We start from the raw sequence: 15207 nt of genomic DNA on the forward strand, positions 1-15207 counted from the left end.
TTAAGGAGCAGTGTTCAGTGAAGAGGCTGGGTGGGGATGGAAATATTGTTGATTTTCATAATGTCTCAGTGTTCTTTCTTTTCCTTTTTCCTTTTTGTGTGTTTTTCTGAGTATGTGCTGGTACTGGGCTGGCTATCAGTGCTTTTTTTCTCGTCTTTCTGTTCCTTCTCCTTCTCTTTCATCTCTTCCCTTTTCCCATTGTTTCTTGCTTTACCATCTCTCTTCCATCCTCTTCTTCCACCACATACCATCTCCTACTGCACTTCCCCTTCCCTTCTTCCCCTCACCTCCTGCTTCCATTTCCTCTCCCTCTCCATCTGGTCTTGAGTCAGTCTCTAACCCTGTCATTTTCTCTGTCTCTCCTCTTTGTCACTCTATTATTCTCCTTTTTGTGCTTTATTTATTTGATTATTTATTTGATTAGTATTTATTTTTGGTCATGGGGCTTGATGTCTGGGTCTGAGCACTGTCCCTGAGCTCTTCAGCTCAAGGTAAATGGGTCTACAACTTGAGCCATAGCACCGCTCTGGATTTCTGGTGGTTAATTAGAGATAAGTATCTCATGGACTTTCCTGCCAGGGCTGGCTTTAAACCTTGATCCTCAGATCTCAGCCTCCTGAGTAGGTAGGATTATAGGTGTGAGTCACCTGCACCTGGTGAGTCACCATGAACATGATGTACAGAGGGGTTATATAAAAGAGTGCATTTCTCTCTGGGTGCTGGTGCATCCTAGTTACTCAGCCTTAGGATCATAATTCCAAGCCAGCCCAGGCACAAAAGTCCTTATAAGACTCTTATCTCCAATATCCACTCAAAAATTTAAAGGAATCATGGCTCAAGTAGTAGAACAGTAGCCTTGAGCCATAGAGGATCAGGGACAGTGGCCAAGCCCTGAGTTCAAGCCCCACAACTGACAAAAAAAAGAGTGTATTTGTTTTTAAAGATTGTTATCCCTTCCCTCGCTCTGTCATTGCCACTCAAAAGTTGTATTGTTCATTTTCACCATAGGGTCTAGTAAGTAGTGCTGATCTAATCCATTATTCTGATTTATACCCCTTCCTCTTCACCCTATCACTTTCCCTCTCCCTGTTCCACGCTCCCATGCTTCTTTTTACTTTCATGATCTTTTTAAACTGTCCTTTGTTTTCTTTTTTTCTAATTTATATAGTGAGAGAGTATTTGCTTTTGTGAGACTAGATTATTTCATTTAACAAGATAACCTTTCATTCGATCTATTTTCTAGCAAAGGAAGAGAATTCTACTCTGTTTATGGCTAAGTAATACTCTGTTGCCTATATAATATTTGATATAATGTCTATAAGTATGTTATACTAATGTATTTAGTATATTTCTTTAAGGGGGGATCTGGTCGTGGGGCCTGACTCTGGGCCTGGGCGCTGTCCCTCAGCTTTTCAGCTCAAAGCTAGCACTCTACCACTTGAGCCACAGCTCTACTTCCGGCTTTTTTCTTTTTGCTTATCGGGTACTGAGGAATCGAATCTAGGGCCTCATGCATGCAAGGCAAGCGCTCTACCACTGAGCCACTATCCCAGCCCCTTTATTTAATATCTTTATGTTTATTTATCCTTGTGATGATGGTCATTGAGGCTATATTCATGATTTGATTGTTGTGTACAATGCTAATATAGTTGTGAGTACAAAAATAGCTCTGTGGTAAGTTCTTATTAGTATGTAGCCATCGTATGGCTGTATTGTATGGAAAATTTCATTTCATGAGGCATTTCCCTGCTGATTTCCATTGTCATGAACAAATACATTCCTACCAGTATCCTGGCTACATTTATTATCTCTTTTCTGGAGATAGAATGTCTATACTCATATATTCCTTCATGCAATATTTTTCTGTTGTTGTACAAAATTATGTGGTTTATTATGACACTTCTACACACACACACACACACACACACACACACACACACACACACACACACAGAACATTTTGATCCTATTGTCCCCTCATCACCTTCCCTTGTCTCCACTTCATACTTATCTGATTCTTCCTCCACAAAATGGTCTCTCAATTAGGTTCCTATCTTTTCATTGAACTTATCAATCTAGATTCTACATAGGAGAAAAATATGTGATATTTTCTGTCTGCCTTACTTTAACATGATGATAGCCAGTTTAATTCATTTTCCTGCATATGTCATATAATTTCATACATATTTATGGCTGAAGTAATACTCCATTGTATTAGCATGCACCTTTTTTTATCCATTCATCTGTTGATGGGCACTTAGGCTGACGTACAACAACTCTTCACAAAGGGACAAAGGCCAAGCACACCTTTTGGTGGGGAGATGCAAAATCCACTCTTGAAGATAAGTGGGCTTTTGGGTTTTTTCCTTGTTGTTAGTATTGGGGCTTGAAGTCAGAGCACCTTGTGTGTTTTGTTGTTGTTGTTATTGTTAGTACTAGGGCTTGAACTCAGAGCTTGGTGCTCTTTCTTACCCTATACCCACTCAATACTGGTGCTCTATCACTGCAGCCACACCTCTATTTCTAGCTTTCTACTGATTGATAAGAATTAATACATCCCTTTGATTTGTCGACGTAGGCAGGCTTTGAACCTCAATCTTCAGATCTCAGTCTCCTGAGTACCTAGATTATAGGTGTGAGCAACCAGTATCAGGCTCACGAGAATGTGTGTTTATGGGTTTATTTATTTTTATGTAGTTGTGTAAAGGAGTTTCAATTCCACAAGGTAGATTATGAATGTAATGCATCATGATCAAAGTCACCTTTCCATCCTTCTATGCTGTCTTTCCCCATGATGTGAGTTTTGTGATCAGATAATATCCTTTTACTTTTCAGCAAAAGGCTTTTAGGGAGGATGGCTTATGCCCTGTCTTTTGACAATGCTTATTCCTTGATTCCTTGTCTTTTGTACTGTCCTTTTATAAACAGAAGAATTAGGTTGTCTCTCGCTATCCTCTGAAATTTGTCACAAGTATTGAAATTCTCTGGTTTACAGAGAATTCACCCACTTTGTCCCTTTACCCACTTTGTCTCTCAGTCTTGTAAGTTCATGGTACCCCAAATAGTTCATCCAGCTTCCCTGAACTTCAGACCTATAGAACTAAAGTTCTTTTTTAGGCCTGTGATCGAAATAATTTCTCACATTTTCTTAAAAGAAATGTTCTCATTTCCTGCCTTATGAAATGATAATCCCTCTGTACAACACTTTAAAATTCAATGTGTGACACACACACACACACACACACACACACACACACACACACACACACATTCCTGAGAGAAAATAATATTTCTGGTGCCACCATAGGCCTGTAAGTATACCTGTTGGTAAAAGAGAAAATACTAGGTTACTAGGACTACCCTTGGTACAAGAATCCACTTCTGCACTAATTCTCCTCACTTGGAAACTCCTCACTTGGCCACTGCATAGGTTAAAGGATCTGGCCTTCACTATGATATGTATGGGATTATCTCTGGTTTCTGTTTTAACCTCACAAGAATTTGGCAGTAGTCACAACTTGCAGAGTGCTGAATTTGAGGAACAGAAATGTGAAACCAAACTTTAAGCTTCTCTTTCCATCAGCAGAGCCATTTCCAGGAATCAAAATGTCTGGAAGGCACATTGGCAAAGTTTGCCTGTGCATTTGTGATTGGTGAGAAGACGAGATGGCAACCCAGGTAGGGGTGCATCTTCTCAGTGACTAAAGAAGTCGCTTCAACTAGAGCATGGCTTTAGGCAGACCCCGTACTTTATACCCACGATTCATGTCTTGCCCACCTCTCAGCAGCTCCCTTCTTCTGTTCATCCTGAGCTGTCCCACACATTGCCCCATACAGAGACTTAGTGTCTCCCCCTCCCACCCCTTCTAACCACAATCCTCAGATTTCAGGCCCCTGTGTAGTGTCTGGCCTCATATAAGATATATCTCCTATTAAACACCAAGAAATGAAAAAAAGCCAAAAGCTGATTTGTGGAGCCTAGCCTTGAGCAAAATATCTCAGGGATATTAACTGGGCCCTGAATTCAAGCCCTATGACCAGCACCAAACAACAAAAAAAGCTCAAGTGGTTGAGCTGTGGCTCAACGTGTGAAGCCCGCTTGCCTGTTTAAAAACAAGAACCCTCAAGGAGAGACACTAGGACTTTAAGAATGAGATATGAATCCTGCACTGAAAAAATGAAACAAACAAAAGACCCAGAATAAATGAAAATGCAGGCAAGAAAAAGAGCCAATTAAAGGTTTTGAAACTAGCACCAGCATGAAAGTCCATGAGACTTGTTTGAATGTGTGCCAGTCATGCACTTGAACTGGAGTGTTTTGCTCCTGGCTAGGAGTCTACTACTCCTAGTAGTTAATTGGAGATGAGTCTTATGGACTTGCCTGCCCGAGCTGGCCTCGAACAGCAATCCTCAGGCTTCAAGCTTCTGTGTAGTGCCTTTGGCTTCCCATAGGACTCTTATCTCTTCTTAAGGACCAGAAAATAGACAAACAGAAAAAGTCATGGGGGGAAATGTCAAATTGTAGGAGCTGCAAACCTTGAGGAAGAAAAACAACTAAACTGTTAAGAAGTGAAGGAGAAAGGATGGAAATAGACCAGACTCAATCTTCCACGGGCAATGACTATTAATTGAGATAGAGCAGCGAGGAACAGCCTTCCCACAGGCTTGGAGACTGTGTGTCAGAGCTGGGACAGGAGCTAGGTTTTATGAAGTCTGAGCAAGGAGGCAGCTAATGAAATAGCCACTAGGTCAAAGGCGGGGTGGGTAGGCCCACAGTGGTGGAATGCTCACAGCTGGGCTTAGAGTGATTGTCCTGCTGGAGTCAGGCAGTCGGCACTTATCTTTGGTGGGTTGCTGGTATCTGTATGCACCTGGGAAAATAGGGGGGGAATCAATCCTTCATATTCCATCTTTGGATACATAAAAAGAATTGTGCTGAGAAGGGAGCAACATGTTATAGCAAGAACAAAGCAGAGTCTTATCACAAACAAAAATAGTGGGCAGGAAGTGAGTTCAAGCCCTGGGGCCAGCACCATAAAAATAAAAAAGGCAGAATTTCACCTGTGGCTAAAGCTGTAAATCCAGTAACCTTGAGGGGTAAAAAATTAGTACAAATTGCAGGCCATGATTCCAAACCCTAGCACTAGCTCCTAAAATTTTAACATTTTTAAAAAGTCAAAATTTCTGCTTTGGCTTAAATTGTAGATTCTGCTATTCTTGAATTTAAAAAAAAAACTTAAAAATGAATAGGATGGTCAGGCCCTCACTTCAAGCCCTGCAAGTGACAAAGTGGCAGAGCAGAAGTCACTCCATCTGAGCATGAGTAATGAGCTCCCTCTTTAAGACAAGGAATGTCTTACATAAGGTCTTAAACCCCTTTACAATCTCAGCATGTCGGATTGTGGCAGGCAAGACCTGGTCTTGAGTGCAAACTTATGGTGATTCAGAAGTAGAAAGAAGTCCACTGGCCACACAGGCTGGTTGTTTTACTTTTTCAGTGCAGGTTTTATGTCTTATTCTTAAAGGCCTGGTGTCTCTCCTTGAGGGTTGTTGTTTTTCAACAGACAAGCAGGCTTCACACGTTGAGCCACAGCTCAACCACTTGAGCTTTTTTTTTGTTGTTTGATGCTGGCCATATGTCATGCTGTTGAAAACTATGGAGAAAGGGGGATATTGACATAGTGATGGGACCATAGATGGCCTCAAATACACTCAGCTGGGGGGAAGGGAGTAGAGAGACCCAGATGTACTTACCCTACTTCCTGTGAGCTCTGTCTCACTCTCTGATCTCAAAGGTGCCATTTCTATACTCTACATGCTTATGAGCCTCAGGTCCATACCCTGTGTGAACCTCTGGCCCCTTATTGGTAACATACACACATTCATAACACACACACATATACACACAAACCTCTTCCTAAGAACAAGCCTGTCAAATTAACAACCCTAGCAATCTACTGGTAGGAAACCTAATTGAGCAACGGTGAAAGGTCAGTTTCAACATGCAAGCTTGAGTTTTTTGAATATATCTCCTTTCTTTGTGTGAGCAACTTTGTAGCCAGTTGAAACAGAAAGCAGGCATTTTCATGTGGATAAAGGTGTTAGCAGGAGAGGGAGGAAATACTGTTTGTTTTCCTAAACTGTTGTGGAATGTGTGAGAATTGAAGTCTTCACTTATTAAAGTGTGAAGAATTTCTCTCATACAACCTGTTTATTATTATTATCATTATTTTTATATTCCCTGCTTGTCCTGGGGATTAAACTCAGGGCCTGAACACTGTCCCTGAGCTTCTTCTTTATCATCAAGGCTAACGAATCTATCACTTGAGCCACAGCTGTTAAATGGCTTTTTTGCTGGTTAATTTACAAATTTTTCTTCCATCCAGGGCTGGCTTCAAGCTGCAATCCTCAGATCTCAGGATACTGAGTAGCCAGGATTACAGGCTTGTTATAATTCTAAAAAAAAAAAAAAAAAAAAAAAAAAGGATTACAGGCTTGAGCAACTAGCCCCCAGGTTCAGAGCCTGATTTTTATAGAATCTTGGAGCCTGGAGATCACTGAAGAGTATTTGAAGGCAAGGTGGCAATGTATTCCCTGGTGGGAGGAATAATGAGGATCAGTGTTGGTCCCTTAAAATATTTCATAATCCCTGGAACTCTACAGGGATTCAGTAACATGGAAAAAAGAGATTTGGTGGACGTGAATATATTAAAAGGAAACTTTATCACATTATCTACGGTGGGCCTCATGATATGCTACTCAGGGTCTTTTTTATTTAAGAGAGGAATGTCTCAGGTAATGAGATGTGACAGCAGAAACAGAGTTTGGAGAGGTGCTGCTAGGAGCCAAGGAATATGGGCAGACTATGTAGACATTGGAAGAGGCTCTGCTTTATATCCTCCCAAAAGGAGACTGCTCTTCGCACACCTTGATTTCCTCTGAGAGCCCATAAGAACCCTGTGGGATCCATTTTGAATTTGTCATTTCCAGAACTTGGAAATGTTGTTGTCTGGTTGTTTTATGCCACTAAATTGGTAGTCATTTGTGACAATAGCAACAAGACACTGACACATCCATCCTTGGATCTTGCATTCCTACAATTTACTCCAGAAAACCACTAGAACCATTCCTTAGTGGCATTTGTGGAGAAGAGATGCTCTTTAATGTAAGAACATTTTAGAGACCTACTATACATTGTACTTGAAGTAAGAATTACACCTGTTACTCCTCATAACAACTCTGTACTCCAGTAACACTACTACCTACACCATCAGTTCTCTATTCCTGTGTAACAAATGCTTGCAAACACTAAGCATTTATTCTCACTCAGTTTCTGAGAGTCAGGAATCCAAGAGAAGCTTAGCATGGGGGTTCTGAGTGAGGGGCTTAGGAGACAAGTGTGAAAGTTTCCACTGGGGCTAGGGTCATCTGCAGGCATGACTGCTTCCTGCTCATGTACTCCAGTCATCAACTGGAAGTTGCAGCTCCCTGTCCTAGGGCCTTCTCCATATACTGCTCACACATGCAATTGTTTCACCCAGAGCAAAGGGTGAAAGAGAGACAAAGAGATCTCACTGTGAGAGTAGGAGCCACTTATATGGCAATCTCAGAACTGATAGCTCTCATTTTTACCGTATTCTGCTCACTAGAACCACGAACTAGATCTGGCCACATCTGAAAAATGAAAGTGCAGATGATTATTACAGTTGGTGCAGTTTTGACCTGGGACATACTTTGGAGTGTGTTCCTAAAGGGGACCTGTTCAGCTAATGGCTCATGGGTCTTGAAATGAAGGGACAATCTACACCTCATCTATGCTCTGTCATAACCAGTGTCTGAATGAGTCTGTGCTCAAGATACATGGTTTCAGAGAGGGTTGGGTGTGCCTGGCATAGTCTGGAACCGCCCGAAGGCTAAGGGTCACTGAGTGGGACAGGAAAAAGAAGAGCACAAGAGAAAGGTAAGGGCCCATTATTCTACCACATTGAGAATTTGGCAGTCAATAAAGAATGCTGAGGCAGGAAGATCATAAATTCCAGTACAGCTTAGGCTACATCACCCAATTCTATCTCAAAAAGGAAGGGAGGGCAAGACAAAGGGAGGAAAAATGCAATGAAGGGAAAGAAAAGGAGGAACTAGAAAAGAAAAAGAAGGGGTAAACCCAGGAAAGAAGGGAAGGAATTAAAAGAATCAATAATAGGGGAAAAGTATATGTTAGGATGTGTAAATAATCCTCAAGAATGAACCAACTATGATAAATGACAGCAACTAATTATGGAGAGTTTTAAAAGAGAAAGAAGTAGTAGGTGACAATAATTGAGAAAATGAAGTAGGGTTATGGAGGAACAGCTCCCTGAGATTCTTCTGTGAGTAAAATTACTGTTCTTGGGGGAGAAGGAGAGATTTTTTTTAACTAAGTCTTGCTATGTAGCCCAGGTTAGACTGGAACTCACTATACAGGCCAAGTTGGCCTCACTCCCTAAACCTCCTGCCTCTGCCTTCTGCATCTGTGTGAATATAGTTTTATTTGAGTGTCTCATTTTAATGCTGTTGCTGTTGCCAGTCCTGGGATCAGGACACAGGATGTGGGTGCTATCTCTGAGCTTTTTTCTTTTTTTTTTTTTTCTTGTTTAAGGCTAGCCCTGTCCCACTTTGAAACTTGGGGCTACTTGTGGTTTTCTGGTGATTAATTGTCAAGAAGAGTCTCATGAACTTGCCTGTCAAGGCTGCCTTGAAACCCAGATCCTCAGATCTCAGTCTCTACAGTAGGTAAAATTATAGGTGTAAACCACCAGTGCCCAACCCATTATTTTTCTTACAAAGACCTGTCAAGTAGAATGAGCTGTAAGCCCATAAACTATGGGTTGTCCTCTGGGAAAGACTTAGTATTTTATGCTTGGCCAACAGAGCTATATAAAAACTGTCATCTATATATACCCACTTGCATGCTGTATTATATGATTTATCATTTATTTGATTTATCATTTATCAATGTCTACCATGGAGCAAAATCTTCAGCTAGACATTTTTGTGGTGGTGTTATTGGTCATAAGGCTTGAACTCATCCTGGGCGCTCTCCCTGCGCTCTTTGACTCAAGGCTAGCATTCTACCACTTTGAGCCACAGTGCCACTTCTGGTTGTCTGGTTGTTAATTGGAGGTAAGAGTCTCACAGACTTCCCTACCCAGGCTGGCTTTAAATCACAATCCGCAGATCTCAGCCTCTTAAGTAGCTAGGAATGCAGGCATTTTCTAGCACCCCTGGCTAGAAAATATTTATACCTATGCTAAAACTGCATGTTGGTGGCTCACATCTGTAATCCAACTACTCAGGAGGCTACAATTGATCTGAGAATTGCAGTTCAAAGCCAGTCTGTGTAGGAAAGTTTGTGAGAATCTTATCTCCAGTTTACAATCAAAATGTCTTCAGCAAACATGGTCCAGGTGGTAAAATGGTAAGAGTGTCAGCTTTGAGCAAAAAGGCCAAGGGAGAGAATGAGGCTCTGAGTTCAAGCCCCAATACTGGCACAAAATTCAAAAACAAAAGAGACAAGTGCCAGTGTCTTATGCCTATAATCCTAGCTACTCAGGAGTCTGAGATCTGAGGATCAATGTTAAGACAGTCCAGGCAAAAAAGTCTACAAGACTCTAGTGTACAATAAACTATTCAGAAAACGATGAAAGTGGCGCTGTGGCTCAAATGGTAGAGCCCTAGCCTTGGGAACAGAGTCTAGAGACAGTGGCCAGGACCTGAGTTCAAGCCACAGGACTGACAATAAAGAGGAAAAAGAAAAAGAAAGTTGAGCAAAATGAGTAATAAGGGGCTGGGAAGGTGGCTCAGTGATAGAGTGCTTGCATTGCATGCATGAGGCCCTGGGTTGGATTCCTCAGCACCGCATAAGCACAAAAAGCTGCAAGTAGCATTGTGACTTAAGTGGTAGAGTGCTAGCCTTAAGCTGAAGAGCTGAGGGACAGCGCTCAGCCCAAAGTTCAGGCCCCCTGACTGCCCCCCCCAAAAAAGAGTAATAATAGTAATTAATAGGTGTTAATATATACCACAGTAATCAATTATCAATGATCAAAATTGAAAGAAAAATATTCACTTGGTATGTATATTATTCTCTACATATGTGTGTATATTTATATACACATATATAAACTCACATATATGTAAGTTTACATCCTTGTATATAAGCAGTTAGGTTTTTCTATATGTACATGGATGTACTTAACTATAGACAATTGTTCTTGTGTAAATATATGCATATATGTAAACATATATACATATGTAAATATATGCATATACACATATACAAGCATCTTACTAGGAAAGAATCCTAACTGATCAAAGTCCCAGAATGTTTATTTACTAAAAGGTTTTGAGAGAAAAGAACTGACATATCGCCTTAAAAATAACTTGACTTGGGCTTGGAAGTTAGCTCAGTGGTAGGGTGCTTGCCTTGCATGCATGAGCCTCTGGGTTCAATTGTTCAGCACCACACAAGCAGAAAAAAGCTGAAAGTGGCACTGTAACTCAAGTGGTAGTGCACTAGACTTGAGCTGAAGAACTGAGGGACAGCACCCAGACTCAGTATTCAGCCCCCATGACTGATAAAAAAAAAAGAAATAAAATAAAATAATTTGACTTTTTAAATCTGTCACCTCTTGCTGTGTTGTTGTCTAAGAGTGTAGGCACGCAGACTGCACACATGCTATGTTTGGTGGTGACCCCAGGACTTTTGCAGTTTGGATTGCTCAGGTTGTGGCTGGAGGCAGATAGCTCTGCTTCTCAGTTGTCACTTTTGTTGGCTTCATCAATTCAGAAGTGGTCAAGAACTTCAGTTCCTCATGTGAATTTCCTATTATTCTTGTTATTTTTTTATTGTGAAAATACTGTACGGAGGGTTTACAATTACATGGGCAAGGTAATGAGAACATTTCTTATCATTTCTTCATAGCATTGTTGCCTCCTCCTTTGTTTCCCCTTCCCATCCCTTCCATGTCTCACCCCCCTCCCTTCTGCCCCCGGGCAAAGTTGTAAAGTTCGTTTTTTTACCTAACCACTTGTGCATCTCATTGTTGCAATGGGTCCACTTGTATCCCTATTTGAACGATTTGTTTTTTTCCCATCCCCTCCACAAATTATACCAACATCAAATACAGTGAAAACAGAGGTTATACCATGGGAGAGGGAATACAAAGAAACTAAGAAATCATCTTATAAATATGTTAGAAACAATTGCAAGAAAGAACAAACATTTGAATCCTTATCTTGGGGTTTGTTTAGCCTAATATCAACTTATCTGACCTTTTCTGCTTGTCTCAGACATATACTAGTTATTGCATATAATGGAAATCATGGGACCTATGTTTCCTTGGGCTTGGCTTACTTCACTTAATTTAATTGTTTCCAAATCTTTCTATTTCCTAACAAATGGGGCAGTGTCATTCTTTCTGATGGAGGCATAGAATTGCATTGTGTATATATGCTACATTTTCTTGATCCATCTACTGAGGGACATCTTGCTTGGTTCCATATTTTTTGTTGTTGTTGTTGTTCCATATCTTTTCTATGGTAAATAATGCTGCAATAAACATAGTTGTGTGGTAGCTTTAGTATGGTCTTGTTTGGGATCATTTGGGTAAATGCCCAAAAGTGGATTGCTGGGTCATAGGGGAGCTCTATATGGAGTCTTTTGAGGAACGTCCATACTATTTTCCAAAGTAGTTGACCAAGTTTACATTCCCACCAACGTGCAGTAAGGTTCCCTTCTGTCCACATCCCCTCCAGCATCTGTTGTTATTAGAGTTCTTGGTTATAGCCATTCTAACTGGGTTGAGGTAGAATCTCAATGTTGTTTTGATTTGCATTTATTTTATGGCTAGAGAGATTGAGCATTTCTTCATGTGTCTATTGCCCATCTTTCTTTCCTCTTCAGAGAAGTTTCTCTGTAAGTCTTTACCCCACTTATTTATTGGGCAGCTGTTTGTTTGAGGATTTGTTGTTGGGGGATTTAATTTTTGAGCTCCAGGTATATTTTAGGTATAAGAACATTGTCGGTTGTACTAATGAGAATTTTTTGAGTGTGTGTCTGTGTGTCTGTGTATTTGTCTGTAGAATCCCAGCATGTTAGTTTGGGTTCAGATCCAGGAATGTCATGTTTAAATGAGGGAGGAAGAGGGTAAAATGTCTTTGCTTCCTTGTGGAGAAGGTTGTTGTGAAATGGCACTATGTGTGACAGAGGTGCTGGTTATTACTCTGTAATGACTAATGCTGATTGAAGGACTGCTTACCCTTTCCATCTTGACCACTTCAGCACCAGGCAGGCACATTTATTCTCTGTGAATGATGTGTTTTTCTGGTCTCTACAAGAGACTGCATTGCTATCCCCAGAGTGTTTTGTGAGACCATTGTAATGCAGACAGTTCTTTCAAGATTTCCACAAGCATCTGATCATTGCATAGCCCTGAAACAGTCTCAGAGAGAGAGAGGTAGCATGGTGCCTTATCTTCTTCTTTTGTTGTTGTTCTTGTTTTGTCAGTGGCAGGGGAGGATGTTGAACTCTGGGCCTGGGTTCTGTTCCTGAGCACCACAATTCCATTGCCAACTTCCATTTGGTCAAGTGGAGATAAGCATCTCCAGGACTTTCCTGCCCAGGCTGGTTTTGAACTGCGATCCTCAGATCTTAGTCTCCTGAGTAGCTGGGATGACAGGCGGGAGCCACTGTCTGACACCCAGCCTGGTATTCATTCTTTTTTTTTTTGAGACAGACTCTCACTACCTCTGCCTTGGCTGGTTCCGACCTGGAAGTACAGATACGTGGCAAAAGGCCCTGAAGTGGTCCTGAAGGTCGTAAATCGTATGACTGGGGTTAATTTGTAACTCTTCCCAACTAAGAATTAATGAGAGTTGGAAATAAAACAACAACAAAAAATAACCCAAAAGCTCTTCCCTAGCATTCTTATGTCCCATGTTTCTTTCTCTCTCCTTCTCCCCACCCCCTTCATGAATTCTTTTGTTCATCCACAGGAGGAACTAAATCAGGGCAGGAAACCATGACAGAATAAAGGGAAGTTCTATTGTGTCTCCCCTCGTATCCCCACCAAAGCACTGGCAGGCACGCAGCCCAGCAGCCCAGCTACCAAGGAAAAGATCTGAGAATTACGGTTCAAAGCCAGCCTGGGACAGAGAAATCCATGCAACTCTTATCTCTAGTAAACCAACAAAAAGCCAGAAGTTGTGGTATGGCTTGAATGGTGGAGCTGTGTCCTTGAGCCAAAAGAAACTGAGTGAAAGCTCAAAGCCCTGAGCTCAAGCCCCAGAACACAAGTGTGTATGTGTGCACAAGATTGAGTACCAAGCAGTAGGTTTTACATCGAAGAATATAGTACTGGGCCTAGAAATTAGCCAGGTGCCCATGGCTCACACCTGTCATCCCAGATACTTAGGAGGCTTAGATGTGAGGATTGCAGTTCAAAGCCAGCCTGGGCAGGAAAGTCCATGAGAGTCTCATCTCCAATGAACCACCAGAGAACCGGAAGTGGTGCTGTGGTTCAAGTGGTAGAGTGCCAGCCTTGAGCTGAAGAGCTCAGGGACAGCGCCCAGGCCCTGAGTTCAATCCCCATGACTGACCAAAGAAACAACAACAACAACAAAAAAAAAAACACTCGAGTCTCACTGGACACTCTGTGGGAAATGTGGGTGGAGATGGGAGGGAGAGAGCGAGGGAAGGGGGACCCTGTCCAGAAAGATGTCACTGTCACCCCTCTGCATGTCACCTTTATCATAACTAAAAATAAAATCCAAAAACAAAAAAACTAAAGTAACAGGAAAGCAAAGAACAACAACCACTAAAGTCTCATTGCAAAAGCCGAAACCTAGCGGCCAGAGTAGGTTAAAAGCAGATTGGGAGATGGCGCTGAAGCCAGTCAGAAAAATTGCAAGCGCTGGGCCTTTGGGTAGAATCAAAGGAAAGGGAGAAACAGCCGGGGGCAGGGGAGGGGGGTCCTCCCTCTCTCCCCCTCTGTCTCTTTCCTTTGCTCTTTCTCTCTTCCTCTGTCTCTCTCCTCTCCTCCCCACGTTTCTCTCTCTCTGCTTCCTGGCCACCATGATAAGAGATACTCTTCCTTTCGACATTCTACCCACTGCAGTTGATAGAAATCTCTGCAAGGAGTCAGGATAAGTCCTTCTTCCCCTGGAGTCATTCCCATCCAGCGTTCCATCAGAAAGACAAGTGCCCATGAATACAATGACTGGCTGTCCAGCGGAGTTTCTAGAAGGTGAGCAAGAGGCTGTGACCAGGGGATACCTAGGTGCCGCCCCAGCCACGGACTCTTTGGGAGGGGGGAGGTAAGGGTTGAAGCTGCTCCTCCCACCCAGACTTTCTGTCTTTTCCAAGTGTTAGCCGGACTCAGAGCTGCCTCGAATAAATGTGACACTTCCTCCTGTTCCTGGAGACTTCTCGAGAGGTGGAATATTGCTTTGAGAAGAACAAGACCAGCCCCACATCAGTCCACTCTGTATCCTGATGGATAGAATGAGGACACCCCATCCAGAGCTTTGTTAAACATCTTAGGAAGACTGGGCCTTGGTGTTCACACTTGTCATCCCCACTACTCAGGAGGCTGAGATCTGAGGATCATGGTTCAAAGCCAGCCTGGGGAAGCAAAGGCCATGAGACCTTATCTCCAGTGAGCCACCACCACACTGGATGTGAAGCTATGGATCAAGTGGAAGAGCGCCAGCCTTGAGTGAAAAAGCTCAGGGACAGCACCCAGGCCCTGAGTTCAAGCCACCGCAGAACTGACACCAAAAACAAAACAAAGGAGGAAGGACGCAGTACTTTGATGAGATCCAGCTTCGCCAAACCTCCACCCCTGGCCTCTACCCACCTCAGCTTCTGCTCTGGAATTTTGCTTCCTGGGATGTTGATCTCTGAACCTCCTTTTTACCACCCTGGCTCCTGACTTTAGCCCATCTCTAGACTCCAACTCTTCCTCCCCACCCCCAAACTCCAGGTGAGGCTCTTCTCTGTTTCCAGTGAATCTTCTGGGGAGGGGGGTGTTCTTTTTGGAGAGGAGGAACACCCATTTTGTCTTAGCTACTTCCCTTGAGTTGTGTTTTTTGGGGGAAGGGCAGAGCCTCTGGCTGGCTCTGCATAGATTTTTTGTTCTCTTTTACAGCCAGGGGCCAACTCATTCCTAGGAA

The sequence above is a fragment of the Dipodomys merriami genome, unplaced genomic scaffold (genome assembly GCF_024711535.1).
Source record: "Dipodomys merriami isolate MVZ:Mamm:240054 unplaced genomic scaffold, mDipMer1.0.p SCAF_1959, whole genome shotgun sequence".
Lineage (NCBI taxonomy): Eukaryota > Metazoa > Chordata > Mammalia > Rodentia > Heteromyidae > Dipodomys > Dipodomys merriami.